The sequence below is a fragment of the Pogona vitticeps genome, chromosome 4 (genome assembly GCF_051106095.1).
Source record: "Pogona vitticeps strain Pit_001003342236 chromosome 4, PviZW2.1, whole genome shotgun sequence".
Classification (NCBI taxonomy): Eukaryota; Metazoa; Chordata; class Lepidosauria; order Squamata; family Agamidae; genus Pogona; species Pogona vitticeps.
Genome location: NC_135786.1, coordinates 54818799 through 54838025, shown reverse-complemented (window position 1 = coordinate 54838025; position 19227 = coordinate 54818799). Strand labels below are relative to the sequence as shown.

At 42.1% G+C, this 19227-nt stretch overlaps 1 long non-coding RNA gene across 1 annotated transcript; it reads left to right on the top strand.

Moving 5' to 3' along the window:
- Positions 1 to 627: 627 nt before the first annotated feature.
- LOC144588988 (uncharacterized) lies at positions 628 to 16906 on the top strand. The gene is made up of 2 exons (XR_013544792.1): positions 628 to 3410; positions 16501 to 16906. It is a non-coding gene; the product is annotated as an uncharacterized LOC144588988 (long non-coding RNA).
- Positions 16907 to 19227: the final 2321 nt, after the last annotated feature.

The window sequence follows — 19227 nt, the reverse complement described above, 5'->3', positions numbered from 1 at the left end:
GAGGTCCTGATGTATTTGTAGGGTGTTAAAAATTACTAAGAGAGTGCAGAAAAAGTTGCTTGGAAAATGAAAGTGTATTTAAAAGGATGACTTGGAACAATAGTTTATTTTAGTCATTTCAAATCAGGCCACTTTCCAGCAAGCCTGGGAACAAGGTCATCATGATATGATAATGTTGCTTTGAAGAATTTCACACATGCTTCTAGTTTAGCATGGAAATAAACTAAGTGTTGAACTGAAAATATGTTGCAATTAGTAGAATTTTTATGTTGCACTATGAAAATATGAAAATTTTGTTTGTAAGTCTTATAGCACACCTTACTGGTGATCAGAATAATCTAACAATGGTCTAATGTCCTAGACTCTTGATGTCATAAGGTCTTGCTGGTCTAGGGCAGGGGTCTCCAAACTTCCAGAGTAAGAGCCACAACATATATGTTCCAGATTTTCGAAGGCTGAACACATACGTATGCATGCACTCCCGCCTGCCCATACTCCCGCACACATGCATGCCCGCACACGTGCCCACCCGCGTGCCTGCTCACCAGCTGGGCTGGATGTGGCCTGCAGGCTGTAGTTTGGAGACCCCTAGTCTAGGGCAATGGTTCCTAATCTTAGATCCCCAGATGTTCATTGAGTACAACTATCATAAATCTTGGCCAACAAAGCTAGTGGTGAAGGATTCTGGGAGTTTTAGTCCAAGGACATCTTGGGACCCAAGGCTGGGAACCACAGCTTTATTGAGATCTTTGCCAGCTGTTATGAGACTCCTTTTCCAGGGAGGTCTATAAAGTTCTATAGGACTCCTAGGGAGGATAAAGTACTAATTTATCTAACCTGAGAGGTTCATATAATGAATTGATTTTGACAATGATGCTGCTTCTGATTGTGATGGTGGTAAATTACAGATATTAGCCAACCAGGCTGGTTCAGGGATATTTAAATTAGCAATTCAAGAAAATATCCTTCCCCCACCCTTTCATTTGTCTGTGAGTCCCTGCTTAAGCCATAAGTTAATTATGTGAAGGATTCCATTGTATTATTATTATTTTTAGGACTGTGTCTAAAACTCATGGAATATTTGTTTGCTGAAACAATGACAGTGAAGAAGCCTTGCATTTCCATTTTGCTCGTAATTAAATTTCTAAACTGTCTTGTACTCTTCCTTCGTATAACAAAGTTGATCTCTTATTACACAAGTCAAGTTTGCTCCAGTGCTTTTGCCTGCTCTGCACACTAATCAGATTTCCCCAGCTGGGGGGGGGAAAGCATGAAGCTTCCATGACTGGATTGTTTATCAAGTCCTCCCAATGACTGGGAGGAAGATTGATCCTCCCAAAGAAGAGTGCTCCTTCCATCTGTTGTACAGAGAGCAGGAAATGGAAATACAAAGGGAGAGAGAGGAGGAAAGGGAAAGGAAACAGTGGTAGCATCACCAGCATAATCAATGAGACACTCCGCCACCTTACAAAAGAGGGGTTGAGGAAGAAGCTCTATAGTGGTAGTCTAGGGGGCTTTCCACACCATGTCACCCTTACACTTTCAGGACATGTGAAGCTAAGAAATATGAAGGAGGAGCAGGAGAAATTCCTTTGCAGATATACTGCAAATTTCTTTGGTCTCTGTCTATAGAATGCATGCTGTTTCATAGAGCCATAAGGAGAATAAATACATTTAAAAATAATAATAATAATAAAAAGATATTATGTTGATGAAGCACAAGCTTGACTGATCAGCTTCCAGTTTATACTGTTTCAAACATGAGGAGTGTGTTGAAATTTCTGAGTTGCTCAGGGGTTTGGTGTGAGAGCAAAAAGGTTTTATTGTAAGGTTGTTCCGGGCGAATGGGGAGCACAGCTAACAACTCTGAAGCCCTGTAAGTTCTTTGAGATCAATATGTTTTTGCCTTGCTGCTAAGCTTCTGCATGTCACTGCCAGAAAGCACTGAAGCTATCTGAACAGTGCTAAGAAGCAACACTAGTCTTTCTCCCAGAGAAACTTGTTAGTTGCTTTCATCCTGGCCTGCTCAGTGGAGGAGAAACCTTCCTATCTCTCCTGAAGGAGAGTGGCAGTTGAAGGGGTAACCACTTTGTTTGTTTGCTTTTCGCTTTCAGTTTCTCTGCTGCATTTTTCTCTTTTGAAAAAACATGCCAGCGTCAAAATCATGAATGCAATGAGATTGCTGCACTAAGATGAGTTGGTGCTGACAAAGCAGGAAAAGAACTAGGGATTTCCATTGAAGTCATATCTTCATTGCATCTGTTGTTAAGTGCAAATGGAAGGCTGACAAGGGCCCTTTAAGAATGCATACATACATATATACAGGCACTGGGAGACTCATGAGTATGACCGAAGACAAATATAGGTATATGAAGGGGGGAAGACCTCAGTATCATGTTATTCGCTCTACTCCCATCTTTGCTATGGAGACCTGGCCACTCTTCATTTTTCCCCAGCAGCTCAATTAACTAACTTAAAGCCACTGACAAAGAATTCACACATCCTAAAGGATCAGCCCTTCCTCAGTTTTTAGTGCTCTAAGAGGTACATCAGCAGCCCATATTCTACGTTAACTTGTATACTTCCTCTAGTGATACTGCTCAGAAAGCCCCCAATTATCTGAAGTCAAATGAATGACAGGAGAGAACAGAGTCTTCTTGATCATGGCGCCTCACCTCTGGAACTCTCTCCTCCTTTCATCAGACTCGATCTTATTATATCTGAAATGGTAAACGTTTTTTTTTTCCTATTGCTTTATTGACTCCATGCTTAATTTCTTCCCTGTTGCAGAGCTTTTCATTTCTTTATGTTTTTCAAGTTTTATATTTTACATTCTGAAACTTTTAAAATATTATGCTTTAACATCGTGAATCTTGCTAACTTCCTGTTCTGTTAGCTGCTTCATGAATCACAATGACTAATGGGTGGGATAAATAAATATTTTAATGAAGCAAGGGCACCTCCATACTGACCATTTGTTCCTCTTCACTCAGTTTCAGATAAGCACAGGACACATCGGGATTTGCATTCAAACATACTTTCAAAGGGCCCATTTCTGCTGACTGAATCTGCCTTCCCTCTTCGCTTTCCCTCAGTCCCCTGCCTCTCTGCTACAATCTTTGTGGCTAGTGCTCTCTCCTTCTGGCAGTTCTACAGAGCACAGCTCTACCTTGCCTCCTAATGTGACAAGGAATCCTTGGGAAACGGGATGGAGAACTGGGCAGCAGAGAGAGAGAAAAGGCAGTCATGGCTCCAGAGAAGAAGTGGAAGAAGAAAACACAGGAAAAGAAAACGGGACAATTGGGGAGAACCAAACCGAAGGCAAGGGATGTGCTGAGGAAAGCAGAGATGAAAGCTGAGGAGGGAAGCATGTCAGGCAACAGGAGAGGCCAATGTCTGATCCCACAATGGTGAGAGCTTCTCTGGTGGACTTTGTTTTCTTCTGGAGTGGTGGTAGCACTGGCTGGGCATGAGTGGTAATGGCTACCCAAGCTTTAAAGCTGCATCCCAGCAAACTTTCCTCCTTCCGTGCTATTCGCTCTAAGATGGTATGGTCTGGGCATGTAAGCACTAGGGTTAGAAAAAGCTGATGATGCCTTGTGAAGCCCCCTCCCTCTGAAAGGTACATATGTGCTTTCCCTGTCTTTCTTGTACCCACTTTACAATTTCATGTTCACCCCAAAATCTGTGCTCCTGTTTTTTAGACCTTAAAGGATATTTAACCACCTGTTAAATTATTTATCCCTCTGAGGTTTCATGTGCTATGGGCAACTTGCAGGCCTCCTAGAGAATTAACTAAAGCCATAAATCAAAGAGACATTTGAGAAATTTCCCTGCCGCTCCTGGTGGCAATGGCCGAGCCTGTGAAATGTGTGTAGTCAATGTGTGTGTAGGAACTGGTGAGCAGCCTGGAGTTTAAGTGCTCTAGAAGAATAAATCACATGAAGTCAGAGTCTGTGGAGGAGGTGACCCCGCCCTCCCTAAATGTTGCCTCTAAATGAAAGAGGGAGATGCATAAAGGAGGATGCAGAGAGGACAAAGAAATAATCTCAAAAAGCAGGTGAGGATTGTCCAGTGCCAAAAAGAGAGCCAAGAGCAGATCTATGTCCATCCCCCCCCTTCTCCTCCCATCCCTTTTATTTTTGGAAGGGCATATGTAATTTGAATAGCTGTCCCGCTGGTAGAGGTTCAACAGCTTAAGCGGTTGCTAGCATAGAGATGAACAAAACTTGACCTGTATAATATCTACTTGTGTGCTGTATTTAAAAACATGCACTTTCTTTCAGAGAAGAGCAGCAAGTTGATGGAGCTCTACAACAAGTCCTAGGAGTGGAAATTTGATAGTTTTTTTTTAAGTTTGAATAGTACACACACTCATTTGACATTTCCATCTTCTAAGATTTAAATGTGTGCCTACATCTGCTATTTCATTGTTATTCCAAAAGTTTCTAAATTATAGCTAGTAATTCACAAAGGAATCTGTCTTCTTTCTTTCAACACTCCCATAATCTGACAATTCAGTAATAGCACAAATGTCTCACAGTGCTGTTTTTTTTAAATTTGAAACATTGCTATTTCTGCACTGCTTTGGTTACAAAGTCCTGACTCCAGTGAAGATATACAACACTAGTTTCCTAGATTCTAAGGGTGAAGGAAGAGCGCTGCTGGTTTGGACCCAAGGCCTTAGTTTAGCATTCTGTTCTCACAGCATTTTACCTAGGTGCTTTTGAGAGCCCACTAGTAGGACATGAGTGTTATTTATATCACTCTTCTACTTGTGTTTCCCATTTACATTTGTCAAAAAGCAGCCCTGGCAACTGCATTGTGTTTGGATGAGAAATGGCTGACTGATGAAAAAAAGGAGTCAGTTTCCGGAATTTTCCCTTCCTTGGTGTCACTTTGTGAATGGTAGTGAGCACAAAAGGGTATCCTATAGGCCGGTGATTCCTAACCTTGGATTTCCCAGATATTTTTGGACTGCAGTTCCCAGAAGTACTAGACGGGGTTCTGGGAGTTATAGTCCAAGAACACCTGGGCTATCCAAGGCTGGGAACTACTGCCTTAGGATATAGGAGGCTAGAAACTTTACTACTTGCTCCAGTTGTCAAAATATCTAGTTACAGCTTTGAATGTCAGGTATTTGGAGTGTGGAGATGGCTCCAAGACAAGTCAGTCTTCCAGGTCAACAGCAAAGAGATTTGCAGAGACAGTAGATCCCTTCACCAGCAGTGTATTTACAAAATATGTACAGCAGAACTATGGGCATTAATCAGCAGAGTAAACAGTGTACTTATCAGTAAAATAAAGGAACAGCGCTTTGCGCAGCAATTCCCCATACAAAGCTTCACAGAGCACCATAGTGTGCAGCACTTAATATTTATTTATTTATTTATTTGATTTATTTATTTGATTTATATCCTGCCTATCTGGACCACCGGACCACTCTAGGCGGCTTCCAATACAAGATAAAACAATAAAACACAAAAATGTACATAATCATTCAATAACAATTTTAATAACATAAAATAAAATAGAAAAGAGTTAGAAAGAAAAGTCAGGAATTAGCTGGAGGGAAGGCCTGAATGTACAACCAAGTTTTTGATTGGGTTTTAAAGATACCCAGCGTAGGGGCCGCGCGAATCTCCGAAGGGAGATTATTCCAAAGGTGAGGTGCCACCGCCGAGAAGGCCCGGTTTCGTGTCTTCTCCTTCTGGGCCTCTCTCGGCGTCAGGCTCCTCAGCCTCACCTCCTGACTCGCACGAGTGATCCGGGTAGACCTTGGTGGAAGCAGGCGTTCCATCAAATATCGAGATCCTAAACCGTTTAGGGCCTTGTAAGTAAGCATTAAGATTTGAAGTCGGCGCGGAAACGAATGGGCAGCCAATGCAGTGCGGCCAGAGTTGGAGAAATGTGTTGGTATTTTCTCATTCCGGTGAGGAGTCTGGCCACCGCATTCTGCACCACCTGAAGTTTCCACGTCAGCCTCAAAGGTAGCTCCACGCAGAGCGCATTACAGTGGTCTAATCTTGAGATTACGAGCGCATGCACCAAGGTAGTGAGTGCCCCCGTGTCGAGGTAGGGCCGCAGCTGGGCAATCTGCCAAAGATGGAAAAAGGCGGTGCGGACTACCAAGAGAGTCACCCAAGCCACCAACCACGGGGCCACCCACCCTCAGAACTTCCGTCTTGTCCGGGTTCAGCCTCAGCCCATTCTCCTGCATCCATTGCAGTACGCCCCCCAGGCAGCGCTGGAGGGACAGGACGGCATCACCTGCAGTTGGTGAAAAGGAGATGTAGAGCTGGGTGTCATCAGCATATTGATGATACGAAGCCTCACACCGCCTGATGACCCCTCCCAGTGGCCTCATATAGATCTTGAACAGCATTGGGGAGATGATCGACCCCTGCAGAACCCCACAGTTGAGACTCCACGGGGCCGAGACACTCTCCCCAAGCTGCACTCTCTGGGGACGGTCCCCCAAGAAGGACCAGACAAGTGCCAAACCACCAATTCCCAACTCAGAGAGCCTCCCCAGGAGGATACCGTGGTCGACGGTATCAAAGGCTGCTGAGATGTCGAGGAGGACCAACAGGGACATTTTGCCCCTGACTGCCTCCCTCAACAGGTCATCGTACAGGGCGACCAGTGCCGTCTCTGTACCGTGGCGCGGCCTGAAGCCCGACTGAAACAGATCCAGCGCGTCTGTTTCATCCAAGTATGCTTGAAGCTGATCAACCACCACCCTCTCAACCACTTTGCTCACAAAAGAAACATTGGCGATGGGCCGATAATTGCCAATTTCCTCCGCTGCCATATTAAGTTTCTTTCTTATGGGCCTAATGAGTGTCTACTTAAGGGCAGATGGATATCTGCCCTCAAGGAAAGACCCATTTATTATTGCTGTGGGCCATTCTGTTGTTATCGTCCTGGCTGCTTTGATTAGCCAGGCTGGGCAAGGGTCAAGGGAGGAGGTGGTGTCCCAGCAGCAATCAAGCACCTTGATGACAGAGTCAGGCATTACAGGCTGAAAAGAGTCGAAGGTTACCGGGCAAGGCGGAGCACTGGACATCTCTGCTCAACTCGCTGTATTCAAAAAAGGAGAGAGCTCCTGGCGGATGGCCTCCACTTTACGTAGATTTTAAAAAGGCTGCAAACTGGTCAGGTGAAAAACTAGGGGAGGCCTATCCCCTGAACCAGTTCCGGATAGGTCGCACACTATACGGAACAACTCCGCCTGCTGATTTGACACTTCGCTTATCCGGTTAGCGAAGAATGATCGACATGCAGCCTTTACCTTAGTCACTACTGTATAGTGTGAAGTACCAGTCAGTGGCACCTCACCTGATGTCTTCTCTTAGACACTGCATCATGCCCAATACACATTTCAAGGATAGCATCAGCTACATGTGCTGTCCTTGTGGCTGCACACCTGTTATAAAATGGATGCCTAATAGAACACTCTAGTTCATGCACACTGGTCCATGTACAAAGAGTAAATTCACTATTATGGGCCAAAATATCCTGAATGTTTAGAGTTATGAGAGGGATAGCCCCTAATACCTTGAGGGTCAAGAGGTCCTTCACAGAACCCCCTGAGAGCCCTCACAACCTAGCATGTGTGCATCTGCTTCTGTTTTTCATCATGGTTTCTTCTGCAGAAGCCATATTTGCAGTTGTTTTAGGATTACAGATTGTGCCCTAGAAAAGCCATAGCAAGTACCACAGATGTGTATGCACTGAATGAAAATTTAGTCATGCAGTGGAAGCAATGGTTGTCCGGTTGGTCATCACCAATTTAAGTTCCATTGATTTTTGATAAGTATGCCTAAAACAACATCTAACCTTAGGTTTTGATCTTACCATTAACTTGTCCCTGTAAGAAATATAACCCATTTGAATTCTGTAGACCAATTTTATTCCTGTCTGAAAAGCCCTTTAAAAGAAATTACCAAAGAGATATTATATATTTGCACACTAAGCCTTAAACCCAATTGATAATCACAACGATTGGCTCAACTGCTGAAAGAGTCAACATTTCAGTAAATCCCATTGATTCAATGGGTCTGCTCTATTTGGAACTGCCAGTTGGATTCAGACTGCATGAAGTCTTCAGTAAACTTGTTGTTATGTGCCATCAAGTTGCCTCTGACCTATGACATCCCTATGAATGAATTATCTCCAAAATGTCCTGTCCTCGATAGCCCTGCTCAACCCTTGCAAACTTAAGGTTATGGTTCCTTCAGGAAGCCAATCCATCTTGTATTTGATCTCCCACTTTTCCTACTGCGTTCAACCTTAACTTGAACTTACCTGGCAACAAGTCGCACTGAACTTACTGGGATTTATTTCTAAGTAGACCTTTATAAAACTGTATAGCATGTAGTTTTCAGTTAAGCTTCAATGGGGGAAAAACACTTGTGACAAGAAATCCTAAATCTGAAAGCAAAAGAAAAGCTGAGGCAACTTCTTGGCAGATAGAACTGCCATGTGATAAAATTCTTACCTTGTACTTATATTTGAGCACCAGCCCTTCAATCAGATACAAAGCTATACCTCAACCTTATTCTTCTGCCCCTTGTTGCATGCCGTTCCATTTCCATATTACAAGCGGCTAGCCACGTTTGAAGGAGCTGACATTTCCAAGCTGGCCTATTGGGCAGAAAGAAGGATTTTTCTCATGGTGTCCTCTTGATGTACGGGGGTTGCTGAGGCACACACTCCTGAGTTCTCGGACTGGAATAACCTTTTCAAAAGGAGATTGAGCAGCCAAGTGCTATAACTGTGGGTGCTAGACCTTGTAGGATTTTTAATGAAGATACTCCTGGGAGGGGGTGAAGAAAGGCTACAGATCATTCTGCCAAATGAAGAGGGCTGAGGTGCCTTTCCATTCTGAAATAAAGAAATTAATGTTATGCGTGTACCTGTATGGAGAGCACAGAAAAGGTGAGGATTAAATTTCTTTATGTTAAGTTTTTCCTCTCAGCTTATTTTTTGTGTAAGCAGTCCAGAATCTGGTATTGGCAGAAAGTGTCTCACTTGTGTTTCATGTGTGAAACAAATAGCAATGAAGAAGATCATGTTCCTAGGAATGTGCAAAGTTTTTTTCCCATTAGCATTGAATAAATATCAGTTGGGAGTGGGTAGAGATATGGGCAGTGTTTCAGGAAGTCAAATGTATCACAACAAAATGACAGAAATCAGTTCTTCAGACACATCTGAACAAATTCTAATGATATTTGCAATATATGAAGGCAACCTACATTTCTAATAGTCAGCTAGGCTGGAGTCTGGGGGCTATCCTAGGCCATGAAGCCTTCCAGTTTAGTTTGTGTACAGGTGAGCATAATTTAGATGTAGGCCTGGAAGAATAGAGAATTCTGGGATTTGCAGTAAACAAAACAAAGCAAATAGAACATACCTACCATGTTTCCCTGAAAATAAGGCAGGGTCTTATATTAATTTATGCTCCAAAAAACACATTAGGGCTTATTTTCGGAGGATGTTTTATTTTACAGTCATGTCATCTTCTTCTGGTTGCTGCACAATGGTGGAGGGCAGGGTTTCATTTAACTAGGGCTTATTTTGGGGGTAGGGCTTATATTGTGAGCATCCTGAAAAATCATACTAGGGCTTATTTTCAGGTTAGGTCTTATTTTTGCGGATAGTGCACAATCTACTTATGTGAATCCTAGCACTGTATTAATTGGTACTACTGATCCATGCTGTTTAACAGCGTATCTCATTAGATGATGTTTCTTTTTGAGTGTGTATCCACTGATCAGCCCTGCACATCTCTGCAACTCAGTGCCCACCCCTACCTGTTTAGTTTCTGTGTAACAATCTCCTCTCATATCTTTTTTCCTTCTTACAATTCCCTATATTAATTTGGAATCCATCAGAAGCAGGAATACTTCCCCATTTGTAATAGGAGTGGAATATCCACTATAAATTCATTTTGCCACCCACTTATAAAATAAGTTTACACAAATGTGCACAAGAGCCTTATAATGCTAGGGTGTCAGAATATCAAAGTGTCATATATTCATTTCTCATTTTTGGAACACAAATAAATGCCTTGCATTGGTGTTCTTCCATAAATGTTTGTTTTGTGAGAAAACAGATTTGATAGCTCAAGCAAGGACCATCCACCTCCGGGGCAATGGTAGCGTCAAATATAGTGCACCACTCCTGAAAAAAAAATCAATCTTCTATGCAAGTAGCAGAAGTGAATATAACATTAACACTTTCGTCGTCATTGCCGTTTAGTCGTTTAGTTGTGTCTGACTCTTTGTGACCCCATGGACCAGAGCATGCCAGGCCCTCCTATCTTCCACTGCCTCCCGGAGTTGTGTCAAATTCATGTTGGTTGCTTCAATGACAACACTTTCAATACAGTACAAATTAACACTTTCAATACAGTGCAAATCATTCCATATGTTATTCTGACATGCATGTAAAATTAGCAACAGAATATTGTTTGAGAAAAGAGGGTGGCAATACCGATAATGCTGATTATAAGAAAAGTCTCACACACTAATCAACTGCTCTAGCTCAAAATATAAAAATGAAAAATAAAATAAAAGCAGAATATTAGGCATGTTCTTATATGAACCTGGTATTCATGTAAGATTCGCCTAACATGCCATGGATAATTGCAGCTAATTGATGGGATTCCAGGGTGCCTCTCCATTGTATGCTTGATCATGAGCATGACTGCACAGTCAAGACGTTCCCTGGCATCTCCTCTTTTATACATGGCAAGTTACATAAACATTATGCAAAATCCAGTAGGATTCCAGTTATATATTTCAGAGTTTTGAATTTTTGGTTAAATTCCTCTAGTTGTGCAGTAGAAGTGCAGGGATTCATAGAGTAGAATAGCTTTGAGTTCCCCAGAGTAGTCCACCTCTTTTTTTAACCAATTAGCACTTATAGTCTCAATAACTCACTCTGAGATATTAACAGGAAAAAGAATAAAAGGTGTCTGTGACCACCTCTATAAGTGCTAATTACTTTTACTAAGCTTGCCTTCAGCCTAAAAACATATGAGCCCAAGTGGTTTTAAGAATAAAACATATAAGAAAATGTTAATTTTCATATAAAAGGTAAAGGTAAAGGTTCCCCTTGACAATTTTTGTCCAGTCGTGTTCGACTCTAGGGGGCGGTGCTCATCCCCGTTTCCAAGCCATAGAGCCAGCGTTTTTGTCTGAAGACAATCTTCCGTGGTCACATGGCCACCGAGGTGGCGAGGTTGGCGGGAGCTGGGACAAGCGACGGGCGCTCACTCCGTCGCGTGGATTCGATCTTACGACTGCTTGGTCTTCTGATCCTGCAGCACAGGCTTCTGCAGTTTAGCCCGCAGCGCCACCATGTCCCACATTTTCACATACCAAATGGTAAAACTAAATATAGTTCAACTTCAGGTTACACTGACATACATGCTAGCTTTCAAACATCCCTCCTCCCTCCTCGGATACAAAGTAATTCTACCAGGTTTTAGCCCACTCTTAAAATATGAATTCCCTCATCCTAGATACAATTTATAGCTCTACTGGCTCTTCTGGATTGGCTCTCCTGCTGCCTTCTTCCAGCCAATCACCTTATTTATGCTGTTACTGGGTAAAACGGGTGAGGATTCCATCACAGTTTCATTAGCTATAATTGAACAGAAGAAACAACAATCTGACAAATATAACTAATTTCAGCAACAGACTTCAATTGACTCTAGAGAAGTGGGGGGGGGGAACAATACTGAGCAGAAGGGCAGGACTCTCCTAGAATTCAGAGGTGGGGAAGGAATGATTATTGACGGGTAAATTGGCTGTCATCCCAACCCAGAAAAGCCCCTCCCAGCCAAATCTACTAAAGGCAGAATGCAAGGTTGCAAAATCTCCAGCAATGAAATAAGTAGATTGGTTGAAATTTGAAGTTTTTGGATGGCGCAACAATAGGAGCATGCCCTGGGTAGATTATGGATGGGTGTAATAAAGGGTGGAGTGAGAAGGGAGTACTGGGCAAAGCTAAGACAAAGTAGATAGGCAGAAGGAGTGGGCAATAAGAATCAGGAGCAAACTGCTGCGGAAGAATGGAAGACATGTGTGGGCATGTCTGGATATAAATAAAACAGTTCAAATCAGTAACCAGGAACATTCCAGAACAACTCTGAACAATACCACTGTGTGGATAAGGTCTAGATACTTTCAAATAACTCTGATCTCTGTTTTTGTTTTGCCTTGGATCTGAGGAGATATTTCTTGGAGCCAGATGTCCTTACTTTAATTTCTTGTAATGGACTAGAGATGGGGATATTTGTATTCGTATACGAATAGCCCTGCAGAGCTGGACTTAGTGAGGGTCTGGCCCCTGGGGCTGGACTGTCCACTCATGCATCCATTGGTGGTGGCATCCATCGGTCAGCCTTCCAATCACTCTTGGAATGCCGCTCTCTTTCCAGCTGTGCGGTGGTATTCATATACGAATACCCTCATCTCTACTCTCTACCTTTCTGAACAAATAAAATGAGATTAGCATATCAACTTTTTAATGAATTTGGGAAACAACCAGGATAAATAATACCCATTCTAATATGCCACAAAAGAACAGCAAAATGAGAGATAAGCTTTATTATGGTGTATACTCCACCCCAGGTTGTTAAATAGTTAAGTGGCAGGGAAGGAACAGGATTTAATTGGCTGTGATTTTAATACACAATAATGCCTAGAGATTCATAACTAAAAGGGATCGTGGGTGTCAACTCTTACAACACAGTTATCTGTCTGTTTCCTTGATTTTCCATATACATGTGAGAGAACATTAAACCCCATAACAGTTTTCTAAATCCCATATTGCTAGTTGGTGACAGTGTTACTAAAGGGATTACTATTATTTTATCCCTAGTTACAGTAGTTGCATGCTGTCAAGTTGATTCCAGTTTTTGGCGAAACTTTCCAGCGTTTTCTAGTACACAGAGTGATTTTCCATTCCTTTCTTCTGGGGGTGCCCTGGGACTGCACAGCTTACCCATGACTATACAGGCTGGCTCTTTTCCCAGAAGGGCACAGTGGGGAATCAAACTCCCAACCTCTAAGATTTATGCAGCCAGATACCTAAACCACTGAGCTCTTCAGCCAGCCATTCTATACCTTCTCCCAATGTTTAAAAATGATTCTCTATATTCTAAATCTTACTTTTCCCCCATGGAGTTTAGGGCTTCCCCATTCTATCTTCACAACTTGGTCTGGAAGGTTAACTGAGAAATAGTTCTTGGTTTGCAATCCTGATGTGTATTTAATGTCTAAACAAGGATATGAACTCAGCCCTTCTTGAGTACGTGTCCAACAACTCTTCTGTCTCCAGCATATCTTCTAGCTGCGCTTCTTTGACTGCAAAGAAGAAGCACTTACAATGTAATAATGTTCTGCTGTAGAACAAGACAATTTTACATTTTTTCAGAAATGTGTGATTTCCTTAATGCATATTTCATGGGCACACTTCAGGCTTGTGATAACTACTATTACTTTTTATTATTATTAATTTTTACTGGGACCTCACGTTGTATCAATCAAAGCCTGACACAGACAATATGTTTCAAACCCTTGTTTAGGTGTTCTAAAACTGGTTAATTAGAAACCATGAGCAGGGAAAAAGTTACAGCCTCATCCCCCTACTTGTTCCTGCCTCTGTGCAAAGAAGGACGGTCTGAAAAGGAGAGGCAGCTGGGAGCCCTCATTCTGAAGTCTCAGCCACGTGGTGACATGTAGCAGAAACCTTCCTTTTCAGACAGTGTTGCTTCTGGTGGAGACAGCAATAGGCCGGGTGATGGGGCTAGAACTTGCTGCACATGCTTTCAAATTAATGCCATTAACAACAGCAGCAACATGCTGTCAAGCTTACAACTGGGAAGCAGGCCTTATTAGTGGTGGCTGCCTCCTTATGGAATACATTTTTTATGTATTCCCCCACTCTCCTAATGCTTAGAAGGCAAATAAAAGCTGCTTTCAGCCAGGCTTTTGAGAATCTTCTCCTGTTCAACTGCTTAGTTATTATAATTTATCTTATTGTCGTCATTATCTCATATGTCTTTCTGTCGATGTGGGTGGATTGTAGGGCTGTGTCTTTTCTTCTTCTGCTTTTTCTGTTTATATTTTCTCTTTTATATTCTGTGGTAAAGCACCCATAGGACATGTTAGCACTGTAGTAGTAGTAGTAGTAGTAGTAGTAGTAGTAGTAGTAGTAGTAGTAGTAGTAGTAGTAGTAGTAGTAGTAGTAGGTACAAGAACTGAAGAAAGGTCCTGCCACACAAAAAGCTATAGTTCTATAAGCTTTCTTACTGTAGATGTATACTAGAGATGGGTATGAATTAAAAAATGAATCATCAAATTCTCTCAAAAACTGCTAATTCATCAATTTGTATTCATACGAATCAATGCCCCTGATGAATACAAATCAATGATTTTTATAAGTAAAATAGAATAAATAGAATAAATAAAATAAATAAATAAATAAATAAATAGCATAAATGGGCCCAAAGAACTCTAAAGTTCAGTTTGTTTGTTCACAGACTAGTGGGAAGATGTGGAAGCAAGCAAGGTGGTCTGAGAAACATTATTCAGTTAAACTGTGATAGGTTAGATTGAACGTGGTTAACAGATGCAGGACCTACTTACTGTTCAGATCTGGGCTTTCCCAGAGCCCAAAGCATAGGGTCATGTTAACTGGAGGATTGTGGGAGCTGTAGCCCAAAAAAGTAACCTTTCCAGGCTCTGCTAAAGTCACAGAGTGTGACTGACTCAGATATATCTCTTCCTGTGTTCAGCACCTCAGAAGACTATTTCCTGCCTCTTTTTGCTCAGGTCACCTCAAGCAAATCTGTAGTCCCTCCTCATCAAACACATTGGACCTAAAAAGAAAGGAAGTACTTATTTCTGAGGGGAAAAAAAACTCACCATATCTTAGACCAGAAGTAGGTCTTCTAAATAGGGTAGCATACTGACCAAAGAAACAATAGCTTGGAAGATTTCCTCATCTGAACTTCTAGCTTCTATAAAGGATATCTTTTAGGAAATTTCCAGCATCTGTTGGAAATCACAGCTGAGCTAGGCATCTATGCTTTGAAGGCATCATCTTTTCTATGAGTAAGGCTTCCTCCTGATATCTAGTCCTTTTGTTCCATCTTCTTCCAACTATTTTAAGCTAGGTGTTCTTTCTCAAGCGAATTGAAAAGAAATCACATCAAAACATATTTCTACCCTTTCAGCTCAATCTTCCACTGTACTCAGTGGGAGATTTTTCCTTCATGAACCTTCATCATATCAAAACCATTCCTTCCTTAACCTTATTTTCCAGAACTCTTTCTATGGCTCCAAATTCTTCATCGCCTAATTAGTTTTCCATGGCAGCTGATAATGATTTCTCTCCCTCCCACATTCAGACCAATGAGAAGAATGGATGAGCGAGAGACAGAGACAAACAAACAAACAAACAAACAAACAAACCTACTTACCTACCAACCTATCAGCCTTAGCTTGGAGTCTAGAAACTCCAGAATACCTGTATCTCGGCTCAAAGATTTAATGTCTTTGTCTTTTCAACTGGACATATTACTATGATGGAGTTATTTCCATTTTTTGCCAGTTATGGTTTAAATGTGACAACTTGGTCTTGTCTCTCTAAAACAACAACAACACAACCCCTTTCCAGGAGAAAAACAAAACAAAACAAAAACCCTCACCTCTCCACATTCCAGCTAGTATTACTGCCAATGGCAGGAGATCACATGTGGAAAGGATAGGGTGACCTTGAGGTGGTGAAAAGGTCAAGTTATCTCTGCCTTGCCTGAGGAAGAAACTACAACTTCAACAGACACATTGCTGATTTTTAAATTTTATTTCCTATTGCCCTCGATAAAAGAAAAATGAGTAATGTACTGTTGCCTGTTGCATTATGAAGTATTCATTGAGTTCAAGCTTCCTGGGGTAATTAACCACAGCATCAGCCACTCGTAATCTGACCAAGAAGTAATTCATCTTTAGCACTTCATTAGCAGGGGTTTGTGTCACTTTGATAAATTAATGACAAACACAGGAACACAAACACAACTCCCCATCATAACCCCAACAACTCAAGCCTGGCGGAGACAGCCCAGCAATCTGGTAGAGAATATGGTCCCTGTGAACCCCCCCTCCTCCTCTCAGGAGCTGAAATCCCCCATCTGTGTGAGCTTGATCACGGGTGAGAGGAAGAATAATTTGATTGGGAGCTTTGCCTTTCTAAAAACCTTCGTGATTTCCTCTCTTTTAATTGGGATTCTGAAATAACCAGTGCTTAAAACTGAAAGGGAAAGAAAAACCTGGGGCAAGGACAACACTTTTGACAAACTGTAGCATTAATTTGTTGGAGTGTGCATGTTGTTTGTTTAATCTTGTTACCTAACTTGGAGGATGGATGAATTTGTCAGTTTCACTTTCTTTCCCCCATTCATTATATCTTTTTCACTTGCAGGTTCTTTCCATTCTGTTTATGAAGAGAACTGTGAATTCTGGGAAGTACTTATAAAAAGAAAAACAAGAAAATGATACTCCTAAAAACGAGCAGTGTGGGGATCTGGCTTTATCTCCAAAGAACAACTTCCAAAATCAAACTAGCAAAGAGGGCCTTACTCCCCACACTTGCAGACCAGGTCTTATTTCAAAAATGACATAGAGAGCAAGGACTTTTCACTAGGTCCCAGCAGACAAGGAGAAGAATGAAGGAGGCCTTCTATCATATATTAAGAATGCAGCACACTTCGTGCTTTAAAAGTAAGGAAATGAAAACACTGGGGACTGTCTTGTTTACTAACTGACTCAAGAAACTTTTTCAGCTGCACAACAAGGTAAAAATGCTCTACGATGAACAAACAAACAAAGAACGGAAGCTTCCTCTTTCTCAATAGGTTATGTGAAGGCACCTCCCCCTCATGACATATAAAGAGCTCAGAAAAAGACATGACAGCATAGCCACCATCCTGACTCTGTTTTGTATCCAGTGATGGTTCTCTTGCCCTGCACACAACTCTTTCAGGGAGATTACGCCTGGCTTTTCGAGGGCTGAATTGCTGAAAGAAACCCAAACACCTTCTGATTTCTCATCCAATTTTTGCCATTGCCATTTGTGACTATCGCTTCTTGTACCCACAGTTCTATTTCCGCTTATCACTTGTATAGCTTTTTTATTTGCAATATGCTGTGCAACCATTATTATATTTGGCCTGATAACAGTAGACCCGTGAGTTAAATTACTATTTCTCCAGTTTTACAGAGGATGTGCTGAGCATAGAGGAAGCAAAGAGATACAAAAGAAGGACAAAGGTGAACAAAAAATTGAAAGGGCTGCACTTTAAGAATAGGGATATCCCTCCTAGTAAGGACTTGCTATATGTGCTGAGAATAATACGATCAGATCCTGCTGTGCTGCTGCCACCATTTTTCTCTTGTCTTGTTAAAAAAGTTTACCTAAGGAAGATCAAAGGCAACCTCTTCATTTATTTATGTATCAGCAAAGCTTTGCCTTACAGCCTTTCTTTTTCCTTACAATCGAGATAGTTTCTTAAACCATAACATCAAATGATTGTGTTGATGATCCTTTCAGGGAAGCATGGGAAAGAAAGGACAGATTTCATTTCTCCATTACTATCTTGCAAACCACAACTGCAAAGTCAATGCTCTCCCAGGTTCCAAGTGTATTTTCCCAACATGTAGCCCGGATGTCAGTGGCATAGGTCAGCACAGTCAGAAATCTGCTGGTCTATTGAAAGAGATTTGTAGGAGCGAGCTGCCGTGATATGCCAAGTCTCTGTCCCAGAATAATGATGTCATGTGAGATTAGCATAGGTGGAAAGAAGATTGAGGGATATTAAGGAATGCTTGGGTTGAGTGCATAGTGGCCATGTTTGTTTTATGCTGAGGTGGACTGCACCTCTTCAGACAGCACTTGTAGGTTTTGCTTATCTTTTCTTTAAAAAATAAAACTATGCATATTGAATATGAGGAAGAATTAATAGTGTGCATGTTTGCTTCTCAACATTTCAAATGTGTGTATCAGCATCAGTAGGGGAATACAGTGGTGCCCCGTATAGCGAGGTTAATCCATTCCGGATTAACCTTCGCTATGTGAAATCTTCGCTAAGCGGGAAGTAAAAAGCCATTGGAACGCATTAAACTTCATTTAATGCGTTCCAAATCGCCCCTAAACTTCCCACTTAGAGAAGTTTCCTGGCCCCGGGCAGCCATTTTCGCGCCCTCCCCTCACTTGCCGAGGGCACGAAAACGCCGCGCGGGGCCATTTCGGGTCGTCCGCGGCCGTTTTGAAGCCGCAAAACAGCTGTTTTGCGGCTTCAAAACGGACCCGAAATGGCCCCGCGCCGCGTTTTCGCGCCCTCCCCTTGCTTGCCGAGGGCGCGAAAACACAGCGCGGGGCCATTTCGGGTCATCCGGCGCCCATTTTGGAGCCGCCGAACGCGGCTCCAAAATGGCGGCCGGACTCCCCAATCGTCGCAATGCGAGGTGCGGCGGTTGGGTGCTCCGTATAGCGATCCCGAAAAAGGGGATCACTATACGGATTCGTCGTTATACGGTGCGCTCGCTAAGCGAGGCACCACTGTAGTGTGATGAGAAGCATTATCTGAAGCATGCAATTTTGGGGGGGTAATGTGGGCATTAACCTTGTTGCTTCTACCAAAGTAATGCTGGGAGCATAACAATGCCATTTTACAATAAATTAGGGGAAAATTTTTATATGTGCACAAGCAGAATCGTGGAAGTTTGTGTGGGTTCTTGAAACAAATTGGCAAGGTGGCAGGTGCATGGCAACTGGACACAAGATCAGGTACATGATGGATATGAGACTGGCCCCACATTAATTAACAGTTGTAGCTAGAGATGGGGACAAATAAAAAAATGGTGATTTGTTTTGATTTGTGATTCATCAAGGTTAACGACTCAATGAATACGAATATATGAATATTCTTTGACGATTTGACAAATCAATTTGTTGATCAATCTTTAATTTAAATGGCCCCTAAGCACCTAGAGACACCAAATTTGCAGTGAAGCTTCCTCAGATCCTTCTCTACAACTCCTGAAAGTTTGGTGAACATTGGGTAATGGATCCCTGAGTTATATAGTCACAAGGAGGACACCCCCAGGAAAGCTCCCCCCAGGAACTTAGAGAATCTGGAATCACAACGGA